Source organism: Camelus ferus, chromosome 3, assembly GCF_009834535.1.
Source record: "Camelus ferus isolate YT-003-E chromosome 3, BCGSAC_Cfer_1.0, whole genome shotgun sequence".
In the NCBI taxonomy this organism is placed as follows: domain Eukaryota; kingdom Metazoa; phylum Chordata; class Mammalia; order Artiodactyla; family Camelidae; genus Camelus; species Camelus ferus.
In genome coordinates this window covers 86499610-86518561 of record NC_045698.1, presented here as the reverse complement: position 1 = coordinate 86518561, position 18952 = coordinate 86499610, and the positions used below count along the sequence as shown (strand labels likewise).

Here is an 18952-nt window from a genome sequence, read left to right as displayed (position 1 = left end):
CAAGGTCTGAGGAATTATGTAAATGGCAGTAACTTATCTAAGACAAAGACTTAACTTTCAGCTTTATTGCATTTCTTTGTATTTTATTATTTCTCTACATTGTATTTTAGGAAAGTTTTGGAAAGTACAAAGATCTTACCTCATGGTGGGGGGGTGGAGAACTGTTTAAAACAATTACTTGGTTTTTAGTTTTTTTTTTCCCCCCCAAAAATTGTTCTCGTCCTGTAACTATTTGGGAGTTCACTTTCTCACAAAAGATGGGCTTTCTGAAAAATTTCCATTGGCAGTAATCCAATGTCATATTGCTTTAAATTAAACCCTCAAGTGTTTCACTTTCTCTTCCTTAGCACCACAAACAATTTCTTCCTCTTAGTGTTAGACTCAGTTTAACTCAGCAAGCTTCCAGAAGCAGTCCACAAGGCCCCAGAGGGCAGAAATTCAAACTTACACCTTGAAAGATGCTGCTAGGCTTTGTGGTTTTATATGTTCAACACAGTCGCCAGTGCATCGCCCATGTTCAGTTGTGGGGGTGCGCTGGGGGCCAGAGTGTCTGTGGAGAGAGAAGGGGTTGAGAGTGCATCTTGAAGATTCCTAGGGGGTCAGAGAGGTACTATTTACGGAAGTTTTGTATGGCTGGAAAGGAATTTTAGGCAGTTGTGTAAAATTATTATCCAAAAATTTATCTAAGGATAAAACCCAGATCAGATCAAATAGTCTAAAGAAATGATTCATAATTCAAGATTCTAATATTGACTCTTTAAGTCGAAAACATTTGCACTTGCCCAGAATTTATTTCACCCTCCAAATATATTTATAACAATTTTATGACCTGTCATATGTATACAAGTCTACCAGCCAGAATTATTTTAATTCTATTTAATTTTTTCAGACAATATTTCTCCAAAGCACTGAAGATTACTTGGGGGTAAACACACAATTGGAGAGAAGCAGCAAAGGCTTAACATCTTTCCTCACCCAGGTCCCCCTCCACCCCCACCCCATCCCAACTCAAACACTCAGGTTTAACTAAGACAAAAAATATAGATCTGAAGAACAAAAGCTTAAGTTTAACCAAAGTGTGAAACCTCATGGGACAGGGACAGAATAAGGCAGAATAAGGTGGGCTCCACAAATGAAAGTCTGAGTTTGCTCCTTGGATTTGCTTGGTTGAAAATTGCTTTCTCTTGCCTGGAAGAGAATAGATCAGATGTGACTCTTTTTTCTTTTTCTTTTTTTTTTTTTTTCCCTATGGAGTGACTCTTAAGAGTGGCTTTCAAGCATTTTGTTAGGAGTCTCTCAATCCTTCACTGTGTATTCCTTTAGACTTTGCCTTTCTTTTGAATTCTGTAGTTCAGTTACCTTTTGGTTGATTTGTGTTGCTGATGATTTGAAGACGGTTCTGGTTCCCTTTGATTCAGCTATTTAAAAAGATTTACAGGTGGGTCTCTTTAGTCATGCCCTGAAAAGGTGATAAAAATTTTTGTAAGCTATTTAGAGACGCCCCAATTTAACATAATTCTACTCTCATTTCTCTTCACCTTATCCAGATATCCATTAAGCTGTTTTATATAGGCGAAATATGAAAGGACAAGGCTACTGTGGTATTTCTTAACCTGTTATCCAGACCACAATATTTTAACAGGAATGAAGAGCCAAATGCAAATTTCCATTCTCTTTGTATAACATTTATGCAATAAAGAATAAATTGAGGACATGATTTTTCATTTCTGAAGTACTAGGGCTAGTAATGCATGAGCTGCAGAGAAGCAAGCACTAATCTATCTCGCTGCTAAGAAATGAAATGTCAGCTAGAGGAGCTTGTTCTTACTGGCACTCTTTCACAGAGTTCTCCATCAAAAGCAAAGGAAAAAGCCAGTCTTTTTCCAATTGCATTATATCACAGTACGTCTACCCTTTTTTCATGTGTCCTGATTTAGTTCCTTCATATGGAGTATATAGAAGCTTTCTTTTTTTCAAGGCTACCTCATTTGACTTCATTTTCACAATGAAATAAGTGATTTTTTTTTCTAAAGAAAAGTAGGATGGAAGCAAAGGAAATACTTCTTTAAAAGAACATTTGTTTCTTAATAGTGGTTGTATTTCTGGGCTGGCGTTTTACCTGCTATGGGTTTTGGGTGGTGTCACAAGGTGTGTGTGTGTGTGTGTGTGTGTGCGTGTGTGTACCTGATCAGTTCTCTTCACTCGTGTTATTGGATGAATTACTTCTCTGGTGAATTGAGATCAGAAATTTTTAGGTGAATTTAGATCACAAGTAATATTAATGATAATAAAGCAGTTTCATATAATAGGTGGCTGAAAAGCCTGAGTGCTTACTAATTGTTTAGTTTTTAAAGGTGGGGCAATTATTTTTAAACATATTTCTTTGCAAAACAGTAGGTAATACCATTAATTTTTCTAGTAGAAGTGCATTTTTAAAATAATGTATTTATTTACAAAACACTGAACTTAAAGAACAGACTCACTTTTTACAAACTGGTTTTAAAAAACATTTATTCAAAATAATTTAGACTTAAAGGAAAAGATTACAGAAACCCACACTACCATCTATGCTTTATGAAATGGAAGTATCTATGGACATTTTGTTGATTTTCCACAAGTGTGTCTTCCTGTAATGAAACATATGGTTACATCTAAGTAAAGTAACACCTCCTTTATTGGACTCCCTCAGGGATTCTCTATTTCAAACAGTGAGATTTTTCCAGGTAACTGAGGCTTTTCTCTACAAAGATTTTTCAAATATTTCCTTAGAAGTGTACCACATAGGTCCATCTTTTTTTTCAAAGTGCAGTGTTGCGGGGAGGGTGTAACAAAGTGGTATAGTGTGTTCTTAGCATACACGAGGTCCTGGGTTCAATCCTCAGTACCTCCACTAAAATGAATAAATAAAACCTAATTACCTCCCCTCAAAAAAAGACAAAACAAAAAAATTTAAAAAGCAGTATGAAACATAGTTTAATCTTTAAAACATAGCTTAATCCCTCCTTTGTAAATGTGGGCTAATGATAATACTTAATTTGCAAGAGTGTTTTGAATGTTTTTTACTAGGCTGTGTCTCTGCCGCAAATGAGTCAGGTGCAGCTCATAAAGTTATTCGTGAGTTCCTCACGATGCACAGGTGCCTCCTCTACAAAATCTGAGGGGGTGGGGCTGGTGAGGAGGAGCTCTGTCCTAGCCAATCACGCCCTGTTCTGTTTTACTTCCGGTAAACTTACCTCGAGGAGCGGCATCCGGCTCCCCGTGCCTCCCGCCCTTCCGCGGGAGTTGTGTTACTGTTCGGGGCTGACAAACCAGAGCTGAATTTCTTAGCCTCCCAGGTAGCGGGTACTGATGAACACTGGAGCCTTACCTGTGAGTAAACAGCTTAATAGTTCCAAGAATAGTGGTGTAGCATCAGGGAGCCTGTGCTTGTTGCGAGCCTTTCTTGTCTCTTCCTTCCCGCTTCTTAATTGCACCGCCGTGAACTGGGACAGCTGGATACGCACCCCTGACGTTAAGAATACCTTGCATTACCTTTGATTGGCTATTGCTTCTGGGTGGAGAGGAAAACATAAGTAAAACTGTCTTAAAGAAAAGAAAGTTGGGGCTGTTATACTTCAAATACAAGTGGTTTTCAAACTTGTTTTGGCAGCAGAATCCCTTTCCCAACTTCCTAGGCTAAAGAAAGTGAAACAGAGCTACATCCCACTTAACTCAGCACCTCCTCTCAAAACAAGGAGGCCCCTTGGAAAGAGACTCCTCAGAGCCTAGGGCCTTCTTCTCTTTCTATCCCTAAACAAAATATTCATTTTAAAACTCGATTAATCACTTTTTGATTCTCCATAATAAATGTAAAAACCAGGATAATAGTAAAGAAAGACATTTTAGTAGCTCTAACAGGCTATGACCTTGAATACTACCCATCCTTATGAAGGGAAGCCAACCTTCTCCCACGTTTCAGAATTTCAATGTAGAGATATTTTTTGTTTTTTAATCTTGGCAGATGTTTGTGTTCCTCAGTGGTGAATTTCTCTACATGCCTTTCAACACCTGCCATCCATGGAGAAGCCAACCTATTCAAGTTAGTACTCATTATCCTCAAAGTAAGATCAGCTGGGATCCTATTATGGGCCTGGTCTCGATGACTAGTATATCCTATTTTTAATCTCTCAGCACTGATTTTTAAGATTTTTGAGTCATCTTTTATACAACGGGGAGTAATAAAAAGAATATTGGAGCAGAGTGAAAAAACTTAGAATATGACAACAGTGAAATAATGTGTGAAATATCTTTGAAAATGTGTTGTATTATTCTTTGATTTATAAAGACGTTTTGTTTGCGGGCCCATTATGTGCCAGGGACCGGGCTAGGTACTGGGGACGCAGCAGTGAACTAAACTGAATCTCTCTCCTCGTAGTGCTTACATTCTAACAGAGACAAATCGAGCCATAGATTTACTCGTTACTATTTTCTATTACATCATCATCATCATTGTTATTAAATAGAGCAACTTGGCCTATTTGTGCCATGCCTAACATTTGGATTGTGAACATAGCATGTTTGACGTTCAAAGGTAAAGACGGGTTTGTGTCTTGCCTCCTATACTACCTTGATAGATTCACAAGCAAATCAATTCATTTTACCAGAGACACTTCCTCATTTGTAAATGTGGGTAATAATAATACTTAAGTCGTCAGATGTTTTCAATATTTTTTAATATGGAAAATATAGTCTATATATCTTAAAGTGCACTACAATACTACACCGACAGTTATATATCTATTCATATGGTATCTTTCTACAGAGAAGCACAATGTGATGTCCTCACTTTAGCTAATTAAGGTATCTTTTTTTTCTAAACATATGGTAAAAAAAATTAATTGGAAACAGTGTTCACTGTTCCAGATAATATGAATTGTGTTCATGTTGCAACATTTAAGCTATATGCATAGCCATGAATTGGCCAGTGTTTTGCCAACAGCAGAGTAAATGACAACAATTCACATATCAGTTCTCCATTGTTCTGATTACAACCTTGTACATGGGAATGATTCATGGTTTACTTGCTTTTCAAGTCACAATTTCATGCAGCATCATTTATCTTCTATCAGCAATTTATACTCAGACCAAGAATCCACGTGCTGATCTCTTGTATGTCACATTATTTCTAGTCTTGGACAGCCTCATTCAGACTGTAACATCTTTAATGTAAATGGTGCAGATGGCCTTGAAAAACACGAAAACTCAAACTTTCATTTATGTCTACTTTATGACCATAATTATTTTGCCTAGTAGAGAGAGTCTTGTTCCATGCTAGGGGCAGAGTAGTTTCTTCAGTAATTTTTATCCGCTGAATATTGTAGCGTGTGTTATCGTGTGTTTATATTTCACATATCAAAACCAATCTAATTCCAGGAGAACCACATGGGTTAGAACCATAGATTTGAACCAAATGAGAAAAGACAGATGATAGAAAGAGGGTGGTCTTTAAGATGGGCATTCATTGATTCATATTTTCATTCAGGAAGCATGTTGCAGATGCTTACTGTGTACCAGGTCCTGTACTAGGACCAGGGATACACGTTCCCTGTCCTCAGGTAGGAAGAATTTAGTGCGTGAGTGAATGACATAAATAGTTACAAAACGCAAATAGGGGTAGTGGGAAGAGGGCATGAGGAAAAGGCATGGAAACAAATAAATTAGTGCAGTCTAGAATAGGCAAATCCACAGAGAAAGATTTGTGAACGGGGAGGTGGAGGGATTGGGGAACTATACTTCTAACAGAATGGGATTTATTATAGGGCCGAGGAAAATGTCCTGAAGTTAGGTACTGGAGTTGGTTGTACAACCTTGTGAAAAATATTTTAAAAACCACTGAATTGTATACTTTAAAAGGGTAAATGTTGTATGAATTACACCTGAATTTTTTTAAAGCACAGAATGCAGGTTCAGGAGAACCATGAATTTTCCAATGTAAGTGGATGTATTAGGTTCCAGGATTACAATAACAAAATACCACACACTGGGTGAATGGGTGGCTTGAAATAACAGAAATTTATTGTCTCATGGTTCAGGAAGATGGATGTCCAAAATTAAGACATTGAAAAGCCCTGTTCCCTCTGTAACTCATGAAGGAGACTCCTACGTTCCCTCTCCCCAGCTTCCAGTGAAACCCATCAACCTTTGTCATTTCTTGGCTGGGACCTGCATCCTTCCAGTCTCTGCCTCTGTTGTCACATGGTGTTTTCTCTATAGGTCTGTTTCCAAATCTCTCTTATTAGGACACTGGTCATTTGGGTTAGAGCCTATCCTGGTGACTTCACCTTAACTTGATTATACCTGCAAAGACTCCATTTCCAAATCGGGTCACATTTTGAGGTTTCAGGAAGGACATGAATTGGAAGAGAACACTATTCAACCCCTAACACTGGAACATAGAGAAGAAGAATGTTTGGACTTGGCGATGCACCTATAATGCTGTATTAGGAGTTTGTTCTTAAATTCCTAGGCAAAATGTAGTTTTGATTTTTTGAGCTGGGAAACTAACAACTACATGTTAAGAGAATTAGTCTGGTGATAACTGGTAGGATGATGTGGATTTAAAAGAGACAAGAATTAGAAAAACCAAAAAGGAAAGTTGTAGAGAACATTGAGGAGGGAAAATCCTCAACTTGAACAAGGAACCCATACCCCCACTGTCACCATTTTAAAAAATCCACAATATTCTGTAATTAGCCTGCCTCCAGGGCTTAAGAATGGTAAAATGCTGATTATTAGTATTGATTGTTTTGTGAAAAATTATACAGTGGAAATGTATTTGCCTTGCTCACCAGTAAAAACACAGAGAAGTAGAGACATTTAGAGAATATTTTAGGAGATGAAATTCTGAGAATTTGTTGCTGGATTAGATATGCTGAGGAAGAAGATACCAAAGAAGGCTTCTGGTTTGTAGTTTACATGAATATGTAAATCATTCACTGAAGTAAGGGATGTTGGAAGAGGACCAGTTTGGGATTGGGAATGGAGGTAGAGATGATGAGTTTAGTATTGCACAAGCTGAATTTGAGATGCTTTTGATATATATTTAGTGGTTATGTAAAGGATCTGAAGTGCACTTGTGAGTTTGTGTATAGGAGATAAATGAAATTAGAATATGGATAAGATCTAGAGTAGAGAGTACCTAGTATCATGAGGGGCTCTGAATTGAAGATCAGGGGGGAAGATGAGCCTGCAAATTACACAGATTGGGAGAGACAAGAGAGGAAGGAAGAAAACAGCAGAATTTCTCTACTGAAAGCAAGAGAAGGGGCCATTTTAGATGAAGACCATGGTCAGTAATGTCCAGTGCTATTGAGAAGTCAAGATGAAGATTTGGCTGCCTGGAGATAACTGATGACTCTAACCAGTTACTTACCATTCCTATGCTGATAACTCCCAAATCTAAACTCTAGTCCAGCTCTTTCCTAAACCCCAGAATCATATCAGTACTTCATTCTTTTTTATGACTGAATAATATTCCATTGTATGGATATACCAAACCTTGTTTATACATTCATCAGTTGATTGACATCAGGTTATTTCCACCTTTTGGCTCTTAGGAATAATGATGCTGTGAGTATTCATGTCTTGTTTGAACATATGTTTTCCTTTCTCTTGGGTGTGTACCTAGGAGTGCAATTGCTGGATCATAGGGTAACTCTGTTTAATGCTTTGAGGAACTGCCAGATTGCTTTCCAAAGCAGTGCCCATTATCTCTTGGCAAGATTACAGCACCAACATTGTTACTGCTCATCTTGCTTCCATCCTTGCTCCCCTACAGTCCATTTTGTCTGCTTGCATCCCTCCAGTGTATCCTCGGTTTAGTCAGAATAAAGCCAAAGCACTTGGAATTACAAGCTCCCACACAATCTGGCCCTGTGTGACCTGATTAGTTTTATCTCTTGCTATGCCTCCTCCCCTTGCTTATTCACTCCTTATCTCTTAGCTGTTCCTTGCATGCACCAAGCACACTTCCACTGCTTATCTGCTCCCTCTTCCTGGAACAGACTTCCCACTATATCCATAGTGCTTTCTCTTTACCTCCTCAGGTCTTTATTCATATATCTCCTTCTCAGTGAGGCAGTGAATACTCCATTACTCCTTTCCTGTCTTCTGTGTGTGTGTGTGTGTTTATTTTTATCCATCATATTTATTACCACTGAATGTATTGTGTAGGTTGTATTATATCTGGTTTCCCCCCACCAGAAAGCTAGCTCCACAGAGGTAGGGATTCTTAGGTTTTGTTCAATGCTGTAGCTTTAGGGCCTAGAGTATATAGTAGGATTAAAGAAAAATTTGATGAGTGATTGAATGATTATGTGTTGAGCCTGGCAGCCGTACTGGAAGAGGTCAAGTAATGAATGGGAAGTGAGGACAAGAGTCAGTGAGAGTAGATACACTTCCAGTTTGAGAATGAGAGACTGAATGTACACCAGTCCCTCTGCTTTCTCTCCTGTTACCAGAGATTAAGGGTCCATGCTCTTAACTAAGGCCAACTCTCCACATGTACCCAGGTTCTTGTTGGGAGGAAAAAGTTTTTCTCTACCAACTTAGATACAGATATTCAGAGGCCTGAAAATAAACAGATTAACTGGAGAAAAGACGAAGTTTCTTTAAAAAGAGCACATAGGAGTTGCTTAGTGATGACTAACTCACAAGATGGCTAGAGATGAAGGTTTATATACCAGCTTAACAAAGAGCAGTGGGAAGATCTGGAAGCTTCTATTGGGCTTTTTGGTGCTAATGGAAATGGGCAGTCTATCTCCTTCCTGGCTGGGAATTTCCTCCTGGTGGAGGATGGGGAGTATGGCAGCTGAATTCCTGTTTCCTAGTAGTGTATGTCACCCTTCTTTCAAACAGAAAACTCCTTCAGAGGGGGGTCAGTGAGCAGCTGTATTTTCAGGAGGTTTTGTTTATTTAGATAATGTCTTTCTGTGACTGCTGTCTATTCAGAGGTTTTCAGTTTAAAATAATCTTCAGACCACTTTGGTAGGCTGCTCTTCCTTCAGTCTCATCCCCTGTAGCCTGCACAGACAGGTGCCCTTGATGCACCCTGTCAGGAAACCAGTCATGGAGAAAACCACATGATGGTCCCCCTGAATGCTGAGCATGGTGCAGGGTCCTGGTCAGGGACATCACCCCTGCAAAGATCTCCACTCAATCCTGCATCATTAATTTTCCCTTCTCAGCCACATCATCTTGTTACATACAAACATTCTGTTACTCTCCCCAGTTTGTTTTTTTTTAAATAATAATACCCAGATACACTTATTGAATAAATAACCATAAGCTACTACAAGATACTGAATATAGTTCCCTGTGCTATACCATTTAAACTTGTTTATCTATTTTATATCTATTAGTATCTACAGATCTCGAACTACCAGCTTATCCCTTCCCACCCCCTTCCCCCCCGGTCACTGTAAGTTTGTTTTCTATGTCTATGAGTCTGTTTCTGTTTTGTGAATAAGTTCATTTGTTTTTGTTTTTGTTTTTTTTTTAGATTCCACATATAAGTGATATCATATGGTATTTGTCTTTCTCTTTCTGGCTTACTTCACTTAGAATGACAGTCTCCAGGGCCATCCATGTTGCTACAAATGGCATTATTTTGTCATTTTTTATGGCTGAGTAGTGTTCCATCATATAAACATACCACAACTTCTTTATCCAGTCTTCTGTCAATGGACATTTAGGTTTTTTCCATGTCCTGGCTATTGTAAATAGTGCTGCTATGAACATTGGGATGCAGATGTCTTTCTGAATTAAGGTTCCCTCTGGATATATGCCCAGGAGTGGGATCGCTGGATCATATGGTAAGTCTGTTTTTAGTCTTTTAAGGAATCTCCATACTGTTTTCCACAATGGCTGCACCAAATTACAAGTCCACCAACAGTGTAGGAGGGTTCCCTTTTCTCCACACCCTCTCCAGCGTTTATTGTTTGTGGTCTTTTGAGTGATATCCATGCTGACTGGTGTGAGGTGATACGTCATTGTAGCTTTGATTTGCATTTCTCTGATAATTAGTGATACTTGGTCTCCCCAGTTTTAAATAAAGGAAAATCAACCATTGGCTTTAGTAGAAAAATTTAAATATATACTGGGTACTGGATGACACCTAGGAATTACTGTGAGTATAATTGTTACCAGACTCAGATTTGGCTGCTTGCTGCTCAAAAGCCAATACTCGAGAGATGAGTATTGGTTGGAAAGGGAAAGTTGCTTTATTCAGGATGCTGGCAACCTGAGAGAAGGCAGAATTATGTCCAAAAATCAACTCCAAAGATTCTGCTCAACCATGAAAGTTTTTAAAGGGAGAATCATTTAAGGAGGGGTCAGGGTCTTTGTTATCTTCCACTGTATACAGACTTTCTTCTGATTGATTGGTAGTGATGTTCCAGGAATCTTGTGCTCAGCCTGAAGTCACCATCCTCCACCTGGGTGGGGGCCTTAGTTACTACAGAAGAACTCAAAGATGTTGTTATGTCTATTTCTTGTGGAGGAACCAGGACCCTGCCCCAGGGCTGCACTGTTCTTTCCTAACTGCTCCTTTGTGTCTGCATTCCATCCTCTCCCTGATGAGCAATGTTTGAATGTGCCCTTTGGAACGCAGGGAAGGTCAAGGAGGCTGAATGAAGCCTATTTCCTATAAACAAGAAATGGGAGACACAGAAAGGATTTGTACCCAGGAGGGCCCCACAGGGTCCTGCTCAGTTTCATAGTCACAGGAGACCACAACAAGATCAATAAACACAGGAGGCCCTCTGTTCATCCTAATTTACAGCAAGTCCTGTCTTCTCCCACAAGCTTGGAATGAAGTCTGCACAGAAAGGGAGAGAAAAACTAAGGGTTCAGACCAGGGAAGGGCCTGGAGAAAGTGAAGCAGTGCTCAGGGAGACTGCCCTAGGACTGCCAGGAAGGCACCTCTGTGTGCTTAGAGGAAAAGCTTAGTGAACTGTGATGCCTGGAACTTTTGCCGTTGTCTTTGGGTAAAACATTTAAAATTATGTTGTGGATTATTTTGTCTCGATAAAAAGTTGACTCAATTTTAAGGGACTAATTTTGAATACGTAGACTTATGAAGTTAAAAACAAACAAACAAACAAACTGGGCAGCAGTCCTAATTTTAATCTAGGAAATTGTGTAATAGAAATTTTCAAAGACTTGAAGAACTAAGTTAAATAATCAATATTCTGCATTGACTATATAACCCATCAGAAGGAAATAGCTTTTGGAATAAAAGAGCAAGCATAAATGTAATCAGCCAAGTTGTCAGATTCCCCCAAACCATTTTGGTGTTCTAAATGCCAATCCCCAGACAATCCTTAGATTCAGAACAGAAAAGAAAATACTAGCACTTACTTCTATAACTTACTTAATATTAATGGTCTTAAATGCTCATAAACACAGCCTAGAAATTGCCAATCCTGCACTTCTGTTAGTTGCCTTTCCCTGCACAAAGCGTATACATTCTCTATTAATTTCCTAGTTAATTCAAAACTAGCTAGTGTGTTTCTATAGATAGATATCACCAAAGAGGGGGAAAAATGGTGAAAGAAAAAAAAAACTGTCTTATGGTTGTTGTTGTATTACAGTTCTCAGCAATGGATTAAATTATATCCAAAATACCAGTGCATTACTAATTCCTGGAAAAATGACCTCACAGTGAGGGGCTTCTCTAAGTCACTAATGGGTTTTAGGCAAACCTCCTTAAACTGCCAGATTTAAAAGAAAAATCTGCTGGGGACCAGTCTCAGGGTTAGGCATCCTCCACATAGGAGGGCACAGCCAATGGTTGAGACAGATATTGTTGTGTAATAAAGAATTTGACTAGCCTTTGTCCCCAATTCCTAGGAGGGAGTCGCTAAATCCTTGGAATTTCCAGAAGGAAAGGAGTGTCTTTGTTATTCATGGTGGGCCCCTTGGGCCACACTGGGAATTATGCCAATGAGGTGACTCCTGGTGAGCCCTTGGGTAATTTCAGGATGCAGGCTTGAGAAACTAGCCATGTGATGAGGAGGTTGAGGCTTTGAGCCATGCATTTATAAGCCCAACTTCCCAACTTGCAAGAAGGGGAAGGGGATTTAAGATTGAGTTTAATCTCATGGCTAGTGATTCAGTCAATCAAGACTGTGTCGTGAAACCCCAATAAAAACTCTGGACATCTGAAGCTCCCGTGAGCTTCCAGGTGATTGATACTTAACAATGTGCCAGGTGGATCACGCATCATGAGGACAGGGAACGTTTTTGTTTGGGATCCTCTCAGACCTCACCCGCTGTGTCTCTTCATTTGGCTGGTTCCAGTTTGTAGGCTTTATTATAAAGTTACAATCCTAAGTATAATGCTTTCCTGAATTCTGTGAGTCATTCTTGCAGATTATAGAACCTGGGGAGGTAGTGGGAAGCCCCAAATTTGTAGTCAGTGGGTCAGAAGTATGAGTGGCCTAAGAGCCTGCAACTGGTGTCTGAAGTGAGGGGAGTGTGGTGGAGCACTCCACCCTCCACCCGTGAAATCTGACCCAGCTCCAGATAGCGAAAGTCAGAATGGCACAGCAGATACATACACAGAAAACTTGAGCACCTGCAGTAAGTGCTCGCAGGGGGCACACGGAGAGGTGCACAGAACCCTTTCTCTAAGGATGAGTAACACATTTAGCAGTTGTCTCTTGCAATGACTCTAAGAATGTTTATTTTGTAAAAATGGAAAGTAAAAGGAAGAAAATAAAATCACCCAACTGAAGATGATCAAATCAATGTTTATATTCCCGACATATTTTCTTCTACACATCTTTTTATGGATTTTTACATATTTGAAGTAATGCTATAAATGTGATTGTTTTTATTTCCACTTAGTATGTCCACCATCAACATTATTTTTTGACGTTAAAGACTCATCAGAGATTTTCATTTAAATGGCTACACAACACACTATCGTATAGATAGGATGTAGTTGATATAAAACTTTTGCTAACTTTGAGCCCTTGGGTTGCTTCTGGCTTTTGATATAACAAATCTTGCTAAGATGAATCTTTATGTATAAATCTTCATCCACATTTCTGATTATTTACTTAAGGTAAACTTTAAAAAACAATGTCTGATCTTATTTCTTACTCGTAGAAAATCTGATTTTTGATTGGCCTCAGACTTCAAGTTAGAAGCTCTCAGACAAGACAGCCTCTATCTCTTGGCAATTTGTTCCTGACATTTTCCTTTGGTGTCCTTCATCCTCTTGGCCAGTGGTTAGCATATCCTGTGGCCTCTTCCTTTTTTTTAATTAGTACACTGTTTCTTTAGAGCAGCAAGCTGACTTTGGTCTTGCAGGACAGGTGGAATAATGTAACACTGAATCTTGGGCACCAAGGTTTCTCACCTTCTCTGTTCAGGGGCTTTCCACAGCATACTGGGAACATCATCTTCTTTATACAGATTGAAAAATTTGTGGATTCAGCCAGCTCTTTGGGGTACTAGGCGTTCAAGCACAGTAATACAAGTGCAGCCAAAAATATCTTTCTCCCCCCCCCCTTTTTTTTTAAACAGTAACCAAATTGAGAACACTCAGATTGGCATATACTAGGCATCCCCTGAGCAGATTTGTTCTTTCTTTCTCTTATGCTCCTTAATCTATTACAGAAGTGCCCCTTACTCAGGAGCAGGTGCACTGGCTGTGGGTCACAACACCCAGCCTTGTGGAGAAACCTGTTCCTACCACCAATTCAGACCATATAGCCCTTCCTTTCTTCACCCAGAGCATAGGCGGCAGCTTCTGGAGCTAAACATTTCTCATAGAAGGTTCAAAGTTTGCATGCGTTGTCCACTTCAATTAGTTTCTGGCAGCCCATCATTGGGAAAGAGATGTTCAGCTTTCTCTTGAAACAGCCTCTGAGGCACCACAGCAGAGGGTGATAAACTCTTGAAGTAGAATTCCTGAGTTTAAAGGATTTGTTTTTACAACTCCTGAAACCTGATGCCAAACTGATTTACAGAAATAGGAATTTGTACTCCTGCCAGGCATGTGCAGTTGTCTAACTTAAAGCTCATTTGCCAAAACTAAATCATTTACTTAAAAAATTGGAAATCTAATAGTCCGTCAAAACGTATTGCTTTAATATGCATTCATTTCACAACTTGTGAGGTCAGCTGAATATTTTTTCATACCTCTTAGTTAATTGTACTTTTTCGATTTGAGAACTTTGCTCTGAGTATTCACTGGGATCTTAAGTGTTTAGCTAGTTGTTAAATATATATATAATACATACACTACAGATTTTTTTTACAAAAGACTGATTAATGTTAAGATAGGGTGTTAGCCTTTTATGAAGTTACGATATTTACAAGTCATGGGTTTTTTCATAACTTTCATGTTTTATATCTTTGCATATTGAGGATTATGTTTTTGTGAAGTTAAAAAAAATGTTTTGATATTTTCGTTTGTGCTTGTGTGTTACTCAGATGGCCTTTCCAGAAGGGACTCTGCCCAGTGACCAGGTGTATGCTTAGCCGCAGCCTCCAGGTGTTAGGCCTTTCAGGTTTTACCTCAGCTTTTGAGCTAAAGGCTCACTATTTTCAGGATGATTTTCAGCCAGTGAGAGAGCAAGGCAGTAGTTTAAAGCCTGGCCATTTCTGCCCAAGGCGGAAACAACAATTTTTAAAGGTTCTATCATATATAATTATTATAAAATATTGACTAAATTTCCATGTTGTTCAGTATATCCTTGTAGCTTATAAGTAACAGTTTCTACCTCTTACTCCGCTACCTCTATCTTGCCCTTCCCCTCTTCTTCCCCCTATTGGTAACCACTAGTTTCTTCTCTGTATCTGTGAGTCTGCTTCTTTTTTGTTATATTCACCAATTTGTTGTATTTTTTAGATTCCACATATAAGTGATACCATACAGTATTTGTCCTTCTTTGACTTATTTCACTTAGCACAATGCCCTCCTAATCCATTATATTGCTACAAATGGCAAAATGTTGGGGGGGTTTTGGCTGAGTAGTATTCCATTCCTTATATTCCATATATATATATATACACACACACACACACACACACACACCCCACATCTTCATTCATCAACTCATGGACACTTAGGTTGCTTGTAGAGCTTGGCTATTGTAAATAATGCTGCTCTGAGTATTGGGGTGCATATATCTTTTCCAATTAGTGTTTTAGGTGTTTTACCTATACACCCAGGAGTGGAATTGCTTGGTCATATGGTAGCCCTATTTTCAGAATTTTTGAGAAATTTCCATACTGTTTTCCACAGTGGCTGTACCAATTTACATTCCCACCACACAATGAATATTTGTTGAATCATTCATTGAATGAGACAGGAAAAACCATTATAAGCCTATTACTTATTTAGACTTTTAAAGGTAATTCCCAGAAGAACTAAAAAATCAAAAAGGTTAAAAAATTGCTGCTGGAAATGGGCCTAAACGTGGAAAAGGCTACATGGGAAAGGGATGCTTTTCTTAAAAACCCTCTTCCCTTATTTGATTGTTTCTATCTTGAACGTGTATTACTATGATAAAAATTCAAAATACTTTTAAATAAGCCAACATGGCTGGAAAATCATGGAATGATAACAGTGTAGGCAGGCTAGCCAACAACAATTTGCTTTATAGTAAATTGCTCTAAATATGTTTTGGGAGCAAACTATTGAATCTGCGAATGGTAGATACAGATGGTACAAAACAATAAACTTCTTTTTGGTGTTGGATGTAATTTTAAATAGAATCCTTTTTATCATGCTTGAAAGGGACTTCAATCTACTTACCGGATCAAGCTTTATATTATTACATTATGTTCCACATTTTTCACAATGAGTGTAAACTGTATAGGGTGTCATCATCATTCAAGGCTTTATGTAAAATGTGATTTTTTTGCTTCTTGAAATGTGGGTGGAAAAATAATAGAAATAATTTTTCATACACAGATAGCTGGCATTTGTGAATGCCTGCTAATTTGAGGAGGGAGGTGGGGAGAAACGGATGGAAGTAACAAAAATAATTTTGTCGAAGGCTGCAAGTGACATCCATTCAAACAATTGCTTTTTCAGAGTCCTCAGGCTTGTTTCTATTCAGTGTTTGCTGAGCTTTAGGGAAGGCTGAATCCCACCATGGCAAACTGCCATCTTTGTCAGAGCAAAGAGCTGTTTACATTCAAGGCACATAAGAAGTACAATGTGAAGTAAGAAACAGTGTGAGTTCTATTACGGCTGATTAGTCCATTGTACACTGTTTCAACTAACATCTTCCTTGTGCTAAAAATAGTGCCAAGCCACGGGACCTCAGGCAGCATGAGCCATCCGTACTGTACTCTTTCACAAGACTGCCAACAAAAGCTGCCTCTAACTCCCCGGAAAAATAAAAGGGCCACTTACTAGCTTCAGCGTCCTCCAAAAGATGTAGTTTATCTGAGCTGTTTGGAAACCTTGCAGAAAATGAGGTGTAGAGAACACACAGCTTCTAAAATGTGGGTCTGTCTTCTTGGTAACTTTCTTTTGTTGTTATGATATTTGATGTGAACATCATAAAGGTCAGTGGGTTGCTATTAAACTTGCATCCTCAGCTGTTGCTTAATCATAGAAACAGTGGCATGAGTGCATATATTGATGCACTGGGCATCAGTAGCCTAAATAAATTAAATAAGTCTCTCTGTTGGAAATGACAGGAGAAGGAAGTGGTATGCATAAACTGAGTCCCAGATCATTTCATCACAAAGTCAGTAGCTCTTCTCATTGAAGGGGAGCAAACAAACTGCTTTCCAGTCTCTTGAAATTCTGGAAGAATTTGCACTTCAGTAATCCCACATCCAGGGGCAATCTCTTAAGAACTCAGCATTACCAATCCTGAGACTCAACTGATAAGCACACTCTCCCCACTCTCTCACCCCGCCCTCCCCCAGCATTAATCCTCTTAAAGATCGTGCTAAGTAATGAAAGAGTGTGATGAAAGAACCCCACCCTTTTTATTACAGCCACACAAAATGCTTGTTGTAAATGTTTCATTAACAAACTGCTGGACTAGTATTTAATATCCTTGGCTTCCCCTCCCCCTGGATCCATTGGTAGGTGCTCCTTCGAGGAGCATGACTAAATGTGTGATTTACACATGTTTAAGAGAAACATTCCCACACTTGAATGCTGTTTCATGACAAAGGGTGGGGAGGGCCTGAGAGAGAGGTGTTGAACCCACTGTCGACGTTTTAATTTACAGTTCCCCCTTCTTTGTGGACTTTAAAAGATAAATGACTTCCACCCACTTACCCGTTTATGTTTCATTTCTCAGGCTTCTTTCTAACTGCTGGTCTCTGTAAGTGCCCTTGGTGAGATAATTTGAGGCTGGTCCTTTTGGAGACGTAGTTAGATGCTCTAATATTCTAAGAAAAGCAAGATGAATTCCAATGTGTATCCACTGTGCAAAGAATCCTCTTCCAAACCACAGAGAGGCCAAAATAGATGACTTTACTTTGAATATGCCAAAAGATGCCTGATATTTTGGGGAAATATGCATCCTATGTTTTTTCTCTGGAGTTGTCTAATTAGAATCTGATGTTTTATGTTCTTTAGCTAATCTAGTAAATCCTAACAGGATATGTGTGTTATCTGATTTTTTAAATGTGGCATTTTGGTATAAAAATAAACTTGCCTTTGAGACAAGCAAGATATGCCGATGGCACGATGGAAATGAATTAGTCAATATCCAGTAACAGAATGTATTGATGCAACTTGAAGGTACAGAATCAGTCTCTTAAAAGCAGAGTTTAAGTTAAATCCTGAGAGAGGATTCATATCCAGATGAGTGCTATTGAGCCAAATCCTTAGAAAAAGCATTTATATTGCATTCCAGAAACTGTAGGCTTTGAAATTAATATATAAAGAAACCACACACACTGATGTAGCCACTTTTTATTCGTGTCTTTGCCCTGGGTATCACTCATTTAACATCAGTTTACCGTGAGCATCGGGGCATAGATGAAGTCACTCGGTTTGGGTCAGAACCACCTTTGGTCAGTGTGTGTAGTTGTGTCTTTAGCACAACCATGGTCTGGTTTCAAAGTGAATAGATTCATTTAGATCAACAATGCCCTGGGGGATAAATGCTTTAATGTATTCAACCTTAGAAGAGCTGAAAACATCAATACCTTCATAAAGCCACTTTGATTTGTATTGACTCTGGTTGTGCTGCTAATTCATATACATCATTGTTTACTTCACAGTGCTTTTAACATGACTTTTGATTTATAGAAATCGTGATTCAATTTCTCCCAAGAAGTGGTGAGCTCAGACCTCCCCATCTGACATGACACAATTGAAAGAGGAACTCTCTTGTCACAGCATTAATAAATTGCCGTATAACAGTTTATGTGCATTTAAAAAAATTTTTGTGGTAACAGGTAACAGCAAAGTAAATTGCCCACATAAGGGCAGTCAGTTATCTAAGCATGTTATTAATGTGTTCACAGCAAAACTATTGATTTATACTGGGGCAAAGTCTACAAGCTAGATGCATTTCCCCTCAGAAAATCTGTGTTAAGCAAAGGAGCAAATTCACTGGACAAGGCCATGTCCTGTCATTTGTTTAGAGCCAAGCCCTGAGAGACTTCTATGTGCAGGAAACACGAGGACACATTACATATCAGCATAACTAATATCCCCTGTACCATGAAAATAATACAGTCGGCCTCTCATAGGAGTTTGAGTTTTGTTTGTTTGACGCTATGTACAATGGAGACTCAAAACTCTTTTCTAGCACTTCATTGATTTCTAAGCCACTTAAATAAATGGCTTTAAACCAAGCCAGTGGGCTTAAGTGACCAGATCTGGATTTTGTTTAGTTTATTAGTTAGTTCCCAAATTTAAGTCAGGATTGAAATATTTTGGATCTTCTTTCGTTGAAGTCTTATCCAGAGGTGC

General features: G+C 38.8%; 1 pseudogene; it reads right to left on the bottom strand.

Moving 5' to 3' along the window:
- Positions 1 to 479: 479 nt before the first annotated feature.
- Positions 480 to 18080, bottom strand: LOC116660046 (annotated as a pseudogene).
- Between the last annotated feature and the right edge of the window lie 872 nt (positions 18081 to 18952).